The 13,799-nt window shown below is 47.5% G+C and overlaps 1 long non-coding RNA gene across 1 annotated transcript; it reads left to right on the forward strand.

Annotated features, from left to right (window-relative positions):
- Positions 1-5,059: 5,059 nt before the first annotated feature.
- On the forward strand, positions 5,060-11,553 carry LOC142829818 (uncharacterized). Its single transcript, XR_012904632.1, has 3 exons — positions 5,060-9,167; positions 10,618-10,831; positions 11,027-11,553. It is a non-coding gene; the product is annotated as an uncharacterized LOC142829818 (long non-coding RNA).
- Positions 11,554-13,799: the final 2,246 nt, after the last annotated feature.

Below are 13,799 nucleotides of genomic sequence, written 5' to 3' on the forward strand. Positions count from 1 at the left end.
CATGGTTTCTCTTTCTCAGCCACATGAAGGTTCCCCTCTAAGGCTGACTGGTTTCCCTTCAAGGCCCACATAGGATGGCTGAGTAAAAGAGCATGAAGGGAAATATGAATCTTTAGCACATCTAGCATATAAATATCAGGCTGACTAGCTTGCTCATTGCTTATCGGATTCTTCTCCCTCTACTGCGCTGTGTCTTGGCTCATCTCTCTTACCTACCTCTTTGCTATATGGCATCATGAGCTAAAGTTTGGCACGGGTGATAAATTTTGAGGGAGATAGATCATGACGCTTCCCTACAGTTTGAGCACTGTCTGCTGGTCAGCTGGCAGAGTGGCATAAATTTAAATCTCAGGATGCGGAATTGGTTAATCTTTCTCTGCTGCCTTCTAGAAGAAAGGGTGCTTGAGAGGAAAGAAGGGAAGAGCATGGCCTTGCAGAGGAAGAGGTGAAGTGGATGGTCCTGATGGTCTTGTCTGAACTTGCATTCATGTCAGGACTAAGCAGAGTAGAAGAACATGCGTAAATGCCTGTGGGTACCACTACGTACTCAGGAAAGAAGAGGCTTTTAAAACAAATAATCAGAGTTTAAACAAGATTAAATGAATAAATATCTGTAGTTAAGCACAACAGCTTTGCAAACAGAGCAAACCAAAGAATGAGCCAGATTTGCTGTGCTTGAGGTAGCATGTGCCTTCCAGGCTTTGCTGCAGCAGAGCGGTGGGTAGGTTCTCCTTATCTGCACACAGCAGCAGTGTTTAAAAGTGGAGAGGAAAGGGGTGCAGGAGCCAGAGAAGGCTTCCAGAGACCCATTTCTTTTCCCAGGAAGACCACCTCTTCCTCTACTCAAGACAACTAGCCCTTCTCCTCAAATAGCAGCTCCTGTGCTGCCAGCTTTCATGATTTTATTGGGAGACTTGTGAGATTTGGTGTGTTTCTTAAAGCCGTAGCTCACAGAATAATGATGTGAGAGTCCCAGTTTACTGTTTAAAAAACAAAACACCCCTCCACTCCAAACCCTACACACCCAGCATTTTTGTAGTCCTCATGCTTGTGGAGAAAAACTTGAAAACATGAATCCCAAAGGCTTTAAAAAAAAGCAAACAGAGAACCTGAAATGTCATGATTTAAAAAACTAATTGAATTATTTCTGGGAGTCTGATCCATGCTCTTAGAATGTCTGGGACTGGCAATAATAGGTAAGTGCTCTCTACCAGCCAGATGGAAGGAAGTCCCTTTTGCTCCTCATGGGGATAATTAGAGAGGAACTCTCCTTACTTTTTCAGGCATGAAGTCCCAATTCTTCCTTTCCCACCAAAAATGCCCTTCAGGTAGCTATCAGTCAAAGTGACAGTACTCCTATCGAAGCCATTTTGATTAATGTATTAGCTAACTTATTTGCAGTAATGTCCTAGGATGCATTTTATTTTAATGAGCAATGTACTCTTAATAACCTAGGACACATGTCATCCTACTGAGTAGCACATATTCTTATTTTCCAAGTACTCTATCTACCTTTCTTTGCAAAAGCTACTTTTACAAGATCTGGAAAACTTCCCAGTAGACAAAACTTCTTTTTTTGCGAAGGGTAGCTCTTTAAACAGGAAATGAATACCTTTTGCAAGAAAGGTGTATAGAACATGAACCCCCAAATTTGCATGACAAAATCATGAGTTTGCCGATGCTGACATAAATCAAGTAATGAAAACATATTAAAATGGGGGAAAAAAATCACAGGATTAAGTTGAATTTCATTATAGGAAACAAAACCTCCTCTCACCCCCCCTCTCTGGGAAAAAAAAAGTCTATTAACTTTGTCATGTGCTGCCAGGGTATTTCTACACTGTAATAAAATACCCATGTATGGCCTATGGCATCTGATGTGGTCTGCAGGGCCATAAAACTGCAGTGTAGATGTCTGGGCTTGGGCTGGCGTCTCGCCTTTGGATATTGTAAATCTGGGCCTGAGTTTGGTCTCCGGCTCAATCCTGGATATCTGCACTGCAATTTTATAGCCTTGTAGCCTGAGCCCAACAAAACCAAGTTGGGGACACCAGCCAGTCATGGACATATCCTTAGGGTCTAGCATATAGGCTGCAGGATACCATGGCTATGTTTCATAAAACCTGGTATCCATTTTCTAGAGCCCAATCCTCTCCTTAGCGCGCAGACTCAGTAAGTGGTCTTTGTGCAGGGGAGGGAAGAAAGGCTTTTGAGGAAGGAATCTTTTCCTTAAGTCACAATATTAGCTGCTGGGCTGCAGCTGCCCCCACAGTTGATGTTCCACCTCTTCCAAGAGCTTGTCGTTTACATGCTAGTTACACAGGAAGACCCAGTCTCCCTACAGAAAAGAGGACCTTATAGATTGATATTGATTGTGGATCCCCTGGCTGGGATGCACCGGTCTGTTCCATGAGTCCAGGATAGAGTGAGGCCTCCACAGTGCATTAGATGTGGACGCCCTGAACAAGCTCCACTGTTGCACCCTTTCTTGCACAGAGGAGCTATGCTGCTCACATTAGGATCATGTCCTTCTGGGGGCCTTCGATACGCTGGGGGATTTGACACTTAAAACAGTTTGGGACCAGATTTCAGATGCATGGGAGCAATGCTCAGCATACCTGAGTGTGGAGGCATAGGTGGCCTTCCACTTTTACTACGCAAAGGCATATTTATCTCTGGCAGTTTCCAGTCCAGTTTTTCATACTCTTTGAGCCATTGGAACACAGCTGAGGATCTGGCCATAGAGGTAACTTTTAAGAAGGAGGTGTAAGTCTTACGTGGATGTAAGAATAATATTCATGCTTTTTATCCTGTATGGGTATGTCTACACAGCACAGCTATTTTGAAATAACAGCCCTTATTTTGAAATAACTTTCGTGGCATCTACACAGACAAACTGCTATTTCAAAATAAATTTGAAATAGCGGAGCGCTTATTTTGAATTTGGTAAACCTCATTCTATGAGGAATAACGCCAAATTCGAAATAGCTATTTTGAAATAAGTGCTGTGTAGACACGTATATCGAAATAGGGGGCCTCCAGCCTTCCCAGGGTGCCCTGGTAGCCACTCCAGCCTCAACCAAGAACACTTCTCTCCCTCCCCTGCACCGCGGAGCCCTTAAAGGGGTAGACTCTGGCCACAGTGTCTGTGCCAGCTCCAAGCCTACCAGCCAGAGCCAGCAGTCACTGCCCCTGACCCAGTGGCCCCAAAACATGAGGCAGCAAGCCACTGGAAGCCAGCCCTCTACTGCTCCCCAGGAGCAGTCTGCCAGCTCCCAGGAGCCTGCCAGGGACCGGAGAAGGTGGGCGCCTTCCTGGTCCAGGGTGGAGATCATGAACCTTATTCATGTTTGGGGGGGATGCCCCCAATGTCCTTGATCTCAGCACTAGACAGAGGAACATGGCCTTCTATGGCAGGATGGCTGCCAGCCTGCCACCAAAGGCCACATACGAACCCAGGAGCAGGTTTGCATGACAATCAAGTTGGTCTGGCGAGACCTCTACCCCTGAGCCCTGAGCTTCTCCTCCCCCTTCTTCCCCTTGCTTCCCCCTTCCAACTCTCTCCTCCCAGGTTTCCCCCTCCCATCTCCCACCCTCTCCTCTCTCCTCTCCCGCCTCCTTTCCCTAGTCTCCCCAGAGTTTCATTCCCTCCCCCTCCAGTTTTGTTAAATAAAGAGAGTTTGTGTTCATGAAAATACGTGTATTTTATTTGACATCAGGACAGGGGGTTAGGGATGGGTAAGTGGAAGGACACGAGGGAGGAATGAGGCACAAGCCCCCAGTGGGGCAGACCAGGGAGGCTCTTAGTGCTCCTCAGGGTGGAAGCTTTCCTGCAGGGCCTCCTGGATTCTGACAGCCCCCCGATAGACCTCCTGGATGGCAGCCTGCAGAAAGTGCAGCCAGGCTCACAGCAATGCATCCAAGAGAAGCACCAGAGTGCGCAGGGTCAGCTCTGGCTCTATGTTGCAGAGTGCTGTGGTGTCCTGAGTGAGGGCAACCAGGGCATGCAGAGACACAATGCTTTGTTGTCCCTCATTGAGGTAGACAAGCAAGCAGGGAAACCTGAGAACTGGCTGTCCGGGGGGTCCCGTTAAATACAGACCTCAAATAGCCTCAGGCAGCAGCCCTACACAGTAAGTCCTGACCTGGTGCTCTGCTGGAACTGGTTCTGGCCAACCTTAAATGCTATTCAGAGTCCATTCAATGTGGATGTGCTATTTCAAAATAGCAAAATGCTATTTCATGTGTAGATGCGTTATTTCGAAATAACTATTTTGAAATAAGATATTTCAAAATAACACTGTAGTGTAGACATACCCTATGGGTGCATGGAGCCCTGTACCAAAACTAGCACCTAAAAGTTTAAACTCCCCAAGACAAGGATATTATCTTTTATTCAGTTGCAAAGTACCATAAAGATTGTATTGTATAAATAATTAATAATCAAAACCACAGGTGGTCTAAACTGATAGTTTGGTCTCAGACATCTTGCACATCAGTGACTTCTTGTGACTTTTTCTTGTAATTTCCATTGCTTTTGACATTTCCACTGGGACTAATCCATGATTTTCCCCTAATTTACCATATCCGAACTTCAACCACAGAACTCATTTAATAAAACCATTAGGGGTGCTCCTGCATAGTGTGATATATTGACTCTTCCTCCTTTAGAGGAAGGGGAGGTCTACATCTGAAACAGTATTTTTCAAAGCTGATTAGTGCAGAATTTCTGCTTTCAGCTTAGTTCCCTAGTAGATTTCAGGCTGCTTTATAAAACTGCCATACTTCATACAGCACAATGCAACTGACACACTTAATGTCTTTCACTCCCATAGAGAATGGCGTGGCCATGTGGCAATGATCTACTGTCAGCTTAGAGTCACTGACAAGGCCAAGTGACAAAACTCACATTACGGCTGTCTGCACTATACCTGAGGCTGCAAATGCAAACCAGAGGAGGTTATTTCCCAGTGTTGCCTAGTAGCCATGAGCAGAAGCACACACATATTGTAGATCCCACCTAGATCTAAATTAAACCTTTGTGCCATATTACTCTGATTACTAAATGAATGGCTCACCTACACACCAGGATTAAAATGAAGCCAATCATTTGTATTTTAAATATTGCATGGATGTGAAACTGTTTTATTGTTTGTCCGTACTGCAGTGCTGGAAACCTCTGTTCATTTACAATAGCTCTTTGTGAAACAATTGCCATTGTCTTTCATAGTATCTTGTCTAGCCTATATCTGGTCTTTCATACTGCAGTCAGTTCCTTCTCCCACATTCACTTTTTCCTGAGGTGTTTGTTTTATTTTTGTCATGGTTGTGACAGGGCATTCCAAGTGCTTCATGAAAGGATGCTTATGAATAGGACATAACTGGAATATGCTTTATGTGAAATACATCACTGGAAAATCTATTGAATATGATTTTCCCATTTGTAAGCATGTATCATCCTTGTCGATCTGGTTAGGAATATGGAGCATAAATCTGTGTTATCAATGTAGTCATACTAAGTGAGGGCCATTAATGGTTCTTCAGAGCTGTATTGGTCCATTAGCTGAGGCAATGCGGCTTAGCTTTCCTGGGGACTTGTGGGTCAGCCCATGAAGTACAGAGACAGGGGTCTTGCGGAGACATGTGACCATGTCACCAGATACTGGAATCCATCTTAAACCTTGTACTTTTCCATGAGTAGCTGGGAGGGTGGTCAAACTAAAACAATGGATTCGTGTCTTATGCAAATTCTATCTAAGGGTGAGGAGTGAGATAGTTCAGGTTGCCTGTCTCACCGAAGATGACTCCTGGAAAAATCTAAGACTGAATTAGGGGAAGGATTGGGCCTAGGCTGGAAGGCTTTCCAGTCTGTGAAAGAAGCTTATGAGAACAGCTCTGAGGGTGAGATATTACAGTCTCTTTAGTGTATTAAGCTTAGCTTAGGTGTTCTGCTTTATTTTGGTTAGTAACCTATTTTATTCTGTGTGCCATCTCTTATGACCACCTAAATCCTACATTTTATACTTAATAAAATCACTTTTGATTATTAATAAATCCAGTGAAAATAATTGTTACCTGGGGGCCCAGCAGCTGTGCATCTTTCTTTACCCTGAGAGAGAGGGTAAGCAACTTGAGCTTACCCTGAATAAAATGTTTTACAGAGTAAGATGGAATTATCTGGGCTTCAGGCCTCATTGAAGCTGGGCATTTGGGTACTGAGGCAAGTCCCTTTAACTGAGTCTTCCCAGAGCTGAGCGGATCTCAGTGTCTCTATTATTCTGCAGAGAGCTGCGACCCCATCTCTGTGTCAGTGCAGGAGGAGGCTTGAGGGCCTGGCTCAGCAGGACAGAGTTGAGGGGTGCCCATGAGAGCAGGAAGGGGGGTTCTGTGGTATTTCAGAACATCAAGTGACCGTTCCAAGGGGGTCCCAGCAACAGAACCTGTCACAATGGTATTCCAGCGGAAATCAGTCTAGCCTTACTTTGCAGAAAGGAAATTTTAAGTTGGATTTGCAAACTTTTTATTCTGGAGCTATATTCCTAGGCGGTTGGTGAAGGCATGGCTGGGGGAGGCAAGTCCCTCCCAACCATATGGAGAGGAGGGGAGCTGGCGAGCGCGCCTTCACCCCAGCCTCCCCTGCCCCAGGGAGAGCATGGCCACAGCTTTCCCAGCCCTGGAGGAGAGCTCGCCGTGCCACGTACCCAGTGTAGCCCAGCCTCTCCAGCCCCAGAGCACCAGGGGAGGAAGAAGGGCACTCCATGTGGCCTCTCCACACCAGGGAGGGAGGAGGACAAAGGATGCATGGCATGGCCCTAGCCTTCCCAGCCCTAGAGGAGGGCACCCCACGTGGCCTGGCTCAGTGTTGCCTCTCCAGCCTTGGAGCACAGGGAGGGTGGGCACTGGGGCCAGCAGCACTCTGCCCCAGAACTCCTACTGTAGGCGTTCTGGGGGTGGAGCATGGGTAGGGCTATGCCTGGCGGTTTGGGAAGGCAGAGCCTCCCCCTCATATACCAGACGCCCATGGCTATATTCCCTCTGGAGCTATTTAAAAAAAAATCAGCATTGCATTTAACATGTGGTCTGACTGGAAAATGTTTTAATCTTTCTCATCGGTTACATGGGAGACCGAAAGCTTTTAAAGTATTATTAAGATCTGGAGAATTTGAGACAAGATTTTTATAGAAATGACTCCTCTTTTTCAAAATAGGTACAAAAATCAAAGTAGGATTAACAGGTAATCTTCTATTTGTCAAAAGATGTGTGGTTCTAGTTATGAATGTACCATACACAGTAGGGGACTTACTGTCATTCTGTGTTTTGGCAGAGAGAACTCTCCTTTTTCTTCTTTTCTATATATACATTCACACACATGGTTACTTGCTCTCTCAGCTACACACAAAAAAGTCATGATCTTTATGTTAACATTTGTCCTCATTCAAATTTCTCAGATGCATAAGCTATAATAAAACTAATTTGATACTAAAATAATAAGCAGCCTGTGACAGGCTGTTTTACATATAATTAATTATATACATTTTCCATGAGTCTTTCTCAGTCATGCAGTGCATTCTTCTTTGTAGAAGAATCCAGTGTGTTTGTACATTGAGGGAAAGTAGCTTATTTGTCAGAATACTTCATAATGATAACCCATGTATAAAGATATGATCCAAAATGTTTAAATCAGCATGAACTAATTACACACACACACACACACACACACACACACACACACACAGAGAAAGAAGTGAAAGGATGATGATGGAAGAGATAGAAAAAATATGTTCTTGCAAATAGGCATGGACATAAAACATATTCCAAAATTAGGAGCAGGTTTCTCGTGTTTAAATAAATAAATATAGCTGTATCAAAAGGATAGTATTTGAGTTACTTGATCAAGGGTCTCAATAAAGGGTTTCGGGTTGGGGAGATGCATATCTGATGATGATAGGTGAACTTCTAAAAGTCTAGAGGCTCACTAGCGAGGGAACATGTTAGCTGATCACATCTAATCCTTTGGTTTAGAATACAGAGAAGAAGTCTCATGTGATTATGTTTTCCTGTGATAGTCCAAGTTTCCTGGTTTTGACCATGCCAGTAAGTAATGGCCTTTCTTGCATTTGTTCTGCAACTTTTATTTGTGATTACGAAGTGCTGAGACATGGAAAATTAGATTACTAAAGTAGTGGGGGGGGGGGGGGAGGAAGAGTCTGGACTGACTGATGAGCAGGTGATAGGGACAGAGAGAAGCACCAGCCCAGCTGGAACTAATCCCACTCCAGGTGTAAATGTGGGCAGTTGGAGTGATAAGGTAGAATGCTGCAAACTAAATAACGAGTTTGCTATTATGATGTCCCAGTAAACCTTGTTCCACAAGGATTAAGGGACTTGTTGGAATAGCAGTCCATTTCAAAATTTGGTGCTATGTAGACAGCACCAACTTTCAAAATAGACTATCTCGAAATAAACTTAAAATAAGCCACGCAATTTGCATAGCTCAAATTATGTAGCTTATTTCAAGCTAGCACCACCGTGTTGCATACCCTTTGAGAGTAAACAAGACTGTTTTAGATAATAAGTCCCCCCATAAAGTCTTGGCTTTACTTCCACATTTTTAATGTAAAACCTGTTCAGAATGATACTGCCAAACTGGAAGTTTATGTGATATAGTTTTTGAACCTATAAAACAAGTGCTTATAATTGCTGTGCTAAGGCTGCTTCAGTTAAACTCATTACTCTTGGGAAACACACGCAGAGTATATTTAAACAAAAACTACAAGATTTCCATCTTTATACTTTTCTTGTATTCACGTATATGCACACAAGTTCAAGAACTAGGGGATTGTTCAACACCATTTGACAGCTCTGAAAGATATATATCCCTCAATAAAGATCTGCTCTCCAGATGAGAACAATAGTTGACAGCAATACCAAAGCACTATCTTTCTTGGATCGTGTCTCTTTAAGGCCTCTGTAAATAAATGGCCTGAAATTATAGGGCGGAGAGAGGTCACAATAACTATATTTTCAAGTTTAATGGTTTTCCTTTTCAACTGGCTAGAATTCACATTGTTTTAACCACTTTTTAATAAATTCCAAGTTTTGGACACTGTTCATTTCTATACAGTTTGCAGCTGGAAATAAACAGACATACAGTACAATGGCTGAAGGTAATTCTGCTATTTTAACTTCATAGAAGGATAATGAAGTGAGAGTTTCTGGGGAAAATATCTTACGAATTATTTCTTTTCCAGAAACTTTTTCTGCTTTTGAGGATTATATCTTCTGCCTCTAACTGTTCTGATCTTTCATTTGATTGCATGTTTATTTTGCTTAAAATAAAGAAACAAAGAAAATTCAAACTGGGGCGTTTCTTGTTTCTTCTTCATTGATTAGAAAGCTAAAGCAGATTATAATAGAAGCTAGTTTGGCAGATAGTGTGGAGACTGGCTTGTGAATAGAACAATCTATGATATTCCTATACGTATAGCCACAATTATCACTGTCCGGGTTATTTTGTAGAAGACTGACTATGCATTTTTGTGTGCAATTTATGGAAGCATGTGTGTACAGATATAGGTACATTTGCACCCATGGTTATGTGTCTTGACCACAGTCTGCCATCTGAAAATTATCAGTGGATGGGTCACTTTCCTTGAGCTTGCAAAATTGCAAAAATGGTAGAAGTGCTTAATGACTTCTTTGTGTTGGTTTTCATCAAGAAGTTGGTCACAACTGAATAAGTAGCATAGTGAATGTCAGTGAAAATCAGCTCGGTTCAAAGTTAAAATAGGAAAAGTTACTTTGAAAAGTTAGCTGTCTTCCAAGTCACCAGAGCCTGATGAAATGCATCCCAGAATACTCACGAAAGATGGGAGAGATTCCAGATGACCGGAAAAGAGCAAATGCATTGCTCATCTATAAAAAAGGGAAATAAGGACAGTCTGGGAGTATGTCTACACTACAAAGTTAATTCGAACTAACAGCCGTTAGTTCAAATTAACTTTAATAGGCGCTACACATGCAAACCGCTAGTTCGAACTTAATTCGAACTAGCGGAGCACTTAATTCAAACTAGGTAAACCTCATTCTATGAGGACTAATGCCTAGTTCGAATTAAGTAGTTCGAATTAAGGGCTGTGTAGCCACTTAATTCGAACTAGTTGGAGGCTAGCCCTTCCCAGCTTGCCCTGGTGGCCACTCTGGGCCAAACCAGGAAAACTCTTCTGCCCCCCCTCCCGGCCCCGGAGCCCTTAAAGGGCCACGGTCTGGCTACCGTGCCCATGCCAGTTGCAAGCCTGCCAGCACGCAGCCAGCAGACTCTGCACCTGGCATAGGATGAGCCAGCCACCCGCTGCCACCCAGTCCTTCGCCTCTTCCCAGGACCAGGCTGGCGGCTCCCAGGAGCCTGCCCGGGGCTGCAAGAGGCGGGCGCCTGCCTGGTCAAGTGCAAAGATTGTGGACCTCATCGAGGTTTGGGGGAAAGCCTCCAACGTCCACGATCTCTGCACTAGCCACAGGAATGAGGCCGTATACAGCCACATAGCTGACAGCCTGGCCATCAGAGGCCACATGCGGACCCGGGAGCAGGTCCGTTGCAAAATTAAGGACCTGTTGCAGTCCTACTCCAGGGCCTGTCAGCCAGGGGCCGACCCGGAGACCTGCCCCTCTGGTGGTGATTGACCCTGGGGCAGAGGGACCCGTCCCTGATACGGAGGAGGAGGAGGAAGAGGACGCCGAGAGCCAGGAGCCTTCAGGGAGCCGACCCAGGACCCCCGAGGCATCCCACAGAGCACATCGGCTGTGTCGTCCAAGGCTGAGGAGGGCTCCGCATGTGAGTGCCATCATGCTCCCCTTATGTATACGGGAGGGTGGGGGGAGAGGGAGCACAGGGACCGTGAGCCTGGGCCTTGCCCACCATGGAGCAGCAGCTGGGTCTCATGCAGGGGCCCTGGCCTTGCAGAGGGTGGCTGGGTTTTACCCAACTTGTCCCCAGGGAGAATTGACCACTGCTCTTGTTTCAAAACAGCCACAGCACCTGGGACTCACGAAAGATGGGAGAGCGTGCACCACCCCGCCTGCAACAGCCACCCGCACCCAGGCCAGCAGGCGTGCCAGGAACCAGGAGGAGTACCAGCGGCGGCACCTGCGGCTCCTGGAGCACCAGATCTGCATCCAAGAGCACTGGGTCTGGGAGGACCTGCGGCTGTGGCAGCGGAGCTTGGAGGTGCTGGAGGAGCAGAGCCGTGCCCTCAGAGATCACCTCCAGACCTTGGTGGACAGGTTCCTGCCTCCTCCTGCTCCAACCCCTGTGGCCGCCCCAGCTCTTGCTCCTCCTCCCACCCCTGCTCCCCCTCTATCTTTCTCCGCACCCCCATCCCTCCTGCCCACCCTCCACACCCACTCCCCCCCGACACCCTGCACCCGCAGTGCTGCGAGATGGGAGAGCCAGCAGGACCCCCAAGCCTGAGCTTTCCCTTCCCTTCCTCCCCTTCCACCCCTTTCCAGCTCCCTCCTCCCAGGTTTCCCCCTCCCCTCTCCCACCCTCACTCCTCTCTCCCTCCACCCCAGTTATGTAAAATAAAAAGAGATTTTGGTTGTCAAAACAGATGTCTTTATTTGACATTAGGAAGGGAGGTTAGGGAGGGGAAGGGGGGAGGGTGGAAGAAGGCCCCAGTGGGGCATGCAGGGGGAGTTCAGTCCTCCTTCTCCACCTGGAAGCTCTCCCGCAGGGCTTCCCGGATCTGGACGGCCCCCCGCTGGGCTTCCTGGATGGCGGTGTTGCGGTGCTGAGCGTAGTGGCCAGCCACGTGCTCAGTCTCAGCCATCCAGGCTGGCAGGAAAGCCTCCCCCTTTTGCTCGCACAAATTGTGCAGCACGCAACATGCTGCCACCATGGGAGGGATATTGTGCTCGGTGAGGTCGAGGCGGGTGAGGAGGCACCTAAATCATGCTTTCAGTTGTCCGAAGGCCCTCCACTACGATGCGAGCCCTGATGAGCCTGGCATTGAAGGCCTGGTGGGAGGGGTTGAGGTGCCCCATGTACGGCTTTATGAGCCAGGGCTGTAGGAGGTAGGCCGCATCCCCCACCAGGCAGATGGGCATGTCCACGTTCCCAACCCTGATGTGGTGGTCGGGGAAGAAGGTCCCGGCCTGCAGCCTCTGTCACACGGAGGAGTTCTAGAACACCCGTGCGTCATGTGCCTTGCCGGACCAGCCCACATTAATGTCCGTGAACTGGCCCTGGTGGTCACACACGGCCTGCAGGAGCATGGAGAAGTACCCCTTTCAGTTGACGTACTGGGAGACCTGGTGTTCCGGGGCACGGATGGGGATGTGCATCCCGTCGATGGCCTCCCCGCAGTTGGGGAAGCCGAGGGCGCTGAACCCCCAGATGATGGCATCTGGGTCGGCGAGGCGGACCACCCTGCAGAGCAGCACCCAGTTGATGGCCTTGACCACTTCCAGAGGGACACAGCAAACCGCGAATCACTGGGGTGCCCGGGTGGCTGGGAGTGTTCGTTCCCTGGCACTGACCCGCACTCCACTCCCGGAAGCAACTCCCGTGGGCGGCATGTAGTATGGCTGGGACAGACCGAACCCTCCGGTGCGGGGCACTTTCGCCTTCTCCCTCCCCATTTTCCCTGGGACTGCCCATCCCCTCCTTGTAGCCTCCCTCTCTCCCCGGCCCAGTGGCCGGTGGGTGCCGTACCTGCATGAGCACTGCTCCGACGGTGGATCTCCCCATGCCGAACTGGTTCCCAACGGATCGGAAGCTGTCCGGCGTGGAGAGCTTCCAGAGGGTGATGGCCACACGCTTCTGGAGGGGGATGGCGGGCCTTATGCGAGTGTCCCGTTGCTGCAGAGCAGGAGCAAGCCACTCGCAGAGCTCCAGGAAGGTGTCCCTCTTCATCCTGAAGTTCTGGGTCCACTGTCTGTCTTCCCAGCGCTCCAGGATGATGCGGTCCCACGAGTCACTGCTGGTGTCCAAACGCCAGTTGCAGCGGGGCATGCTGGCATCCATGCGCTGCTGCCGCTCCTTCATGACCCCTGGGGAGGCCAGGGGGAGAGGCAGGGGGCTGAGGTGCACCAGGTGGTGCAAGGCAGCCTCCACCCATTGCTGGCAGGCTTGCAGCAGCAAGTCCAAAAACTGCACTAGAAAGCCCAGGGCTCTGGCTCCATGTTGCCAACTGCGGCGGCGGCCCCAAAGAGAACCACCGACACAGGCAGGCGCAGAGAAAAATGCTTTGCTGTCCCTCGTCGAGGTAGGCAAGCAAGCGGAAAAGCTGAGAACCGGCTGTCCAGGGGGGTCCCCTTAAGCATGAGCCTCAGATAGCCTCAGACAGCAGCCACACAAAGCAACTACTGACCTTATGCCCTGCCGGAACCGGTTTCAGCTGCCCTTAAGTGTGCCCCAGCATCCAATCAGTGCAGACGCGCTAGTTCAAATTAGCAAAACGCTAATTCGAACTAGTTTTTAAGTCTAGATGTGCTAATTCGAATTAGCTTAGTTTGAATTAACTAATTCGAACTAAGTTCGAATTAGTGCTATAGTGTAGACATACCCAGGGAAACTACAGACTAGTCAGCTTAACTTCTGTGTCCAGAAAGATAATGGAGAAAATGATAAAGGAATCCACCTACAAACATGTAGAAGATAATAAGGTGAGAAGTAACAGCATGGATTTGTCAAAAACATAATGTCAAACCAATCTAGTAGCTTTCTTTGATAAGATAACAAACCTTGTGGATAAGGGGTAAGTGGTAGATGTGGTATACCTAGACTTTAGTAAAATATAGTC

Source organism: Pelodiscus sinensis, chromosome 6 (genome assembly GCF_049634645.1).
Source record: "Pelodiscus sinensis isolate JC-2024 chromosome 6, ASM4963464v1, whole genome shotgun sequence".
In the NCBI taxonomy this organism is placed as follows: domain Eukaryota; kingdom Metazoa; phylum Chordata; order Testudines; family Trionychidae; genus Pelodiscus; species Pelodiscus sinensis.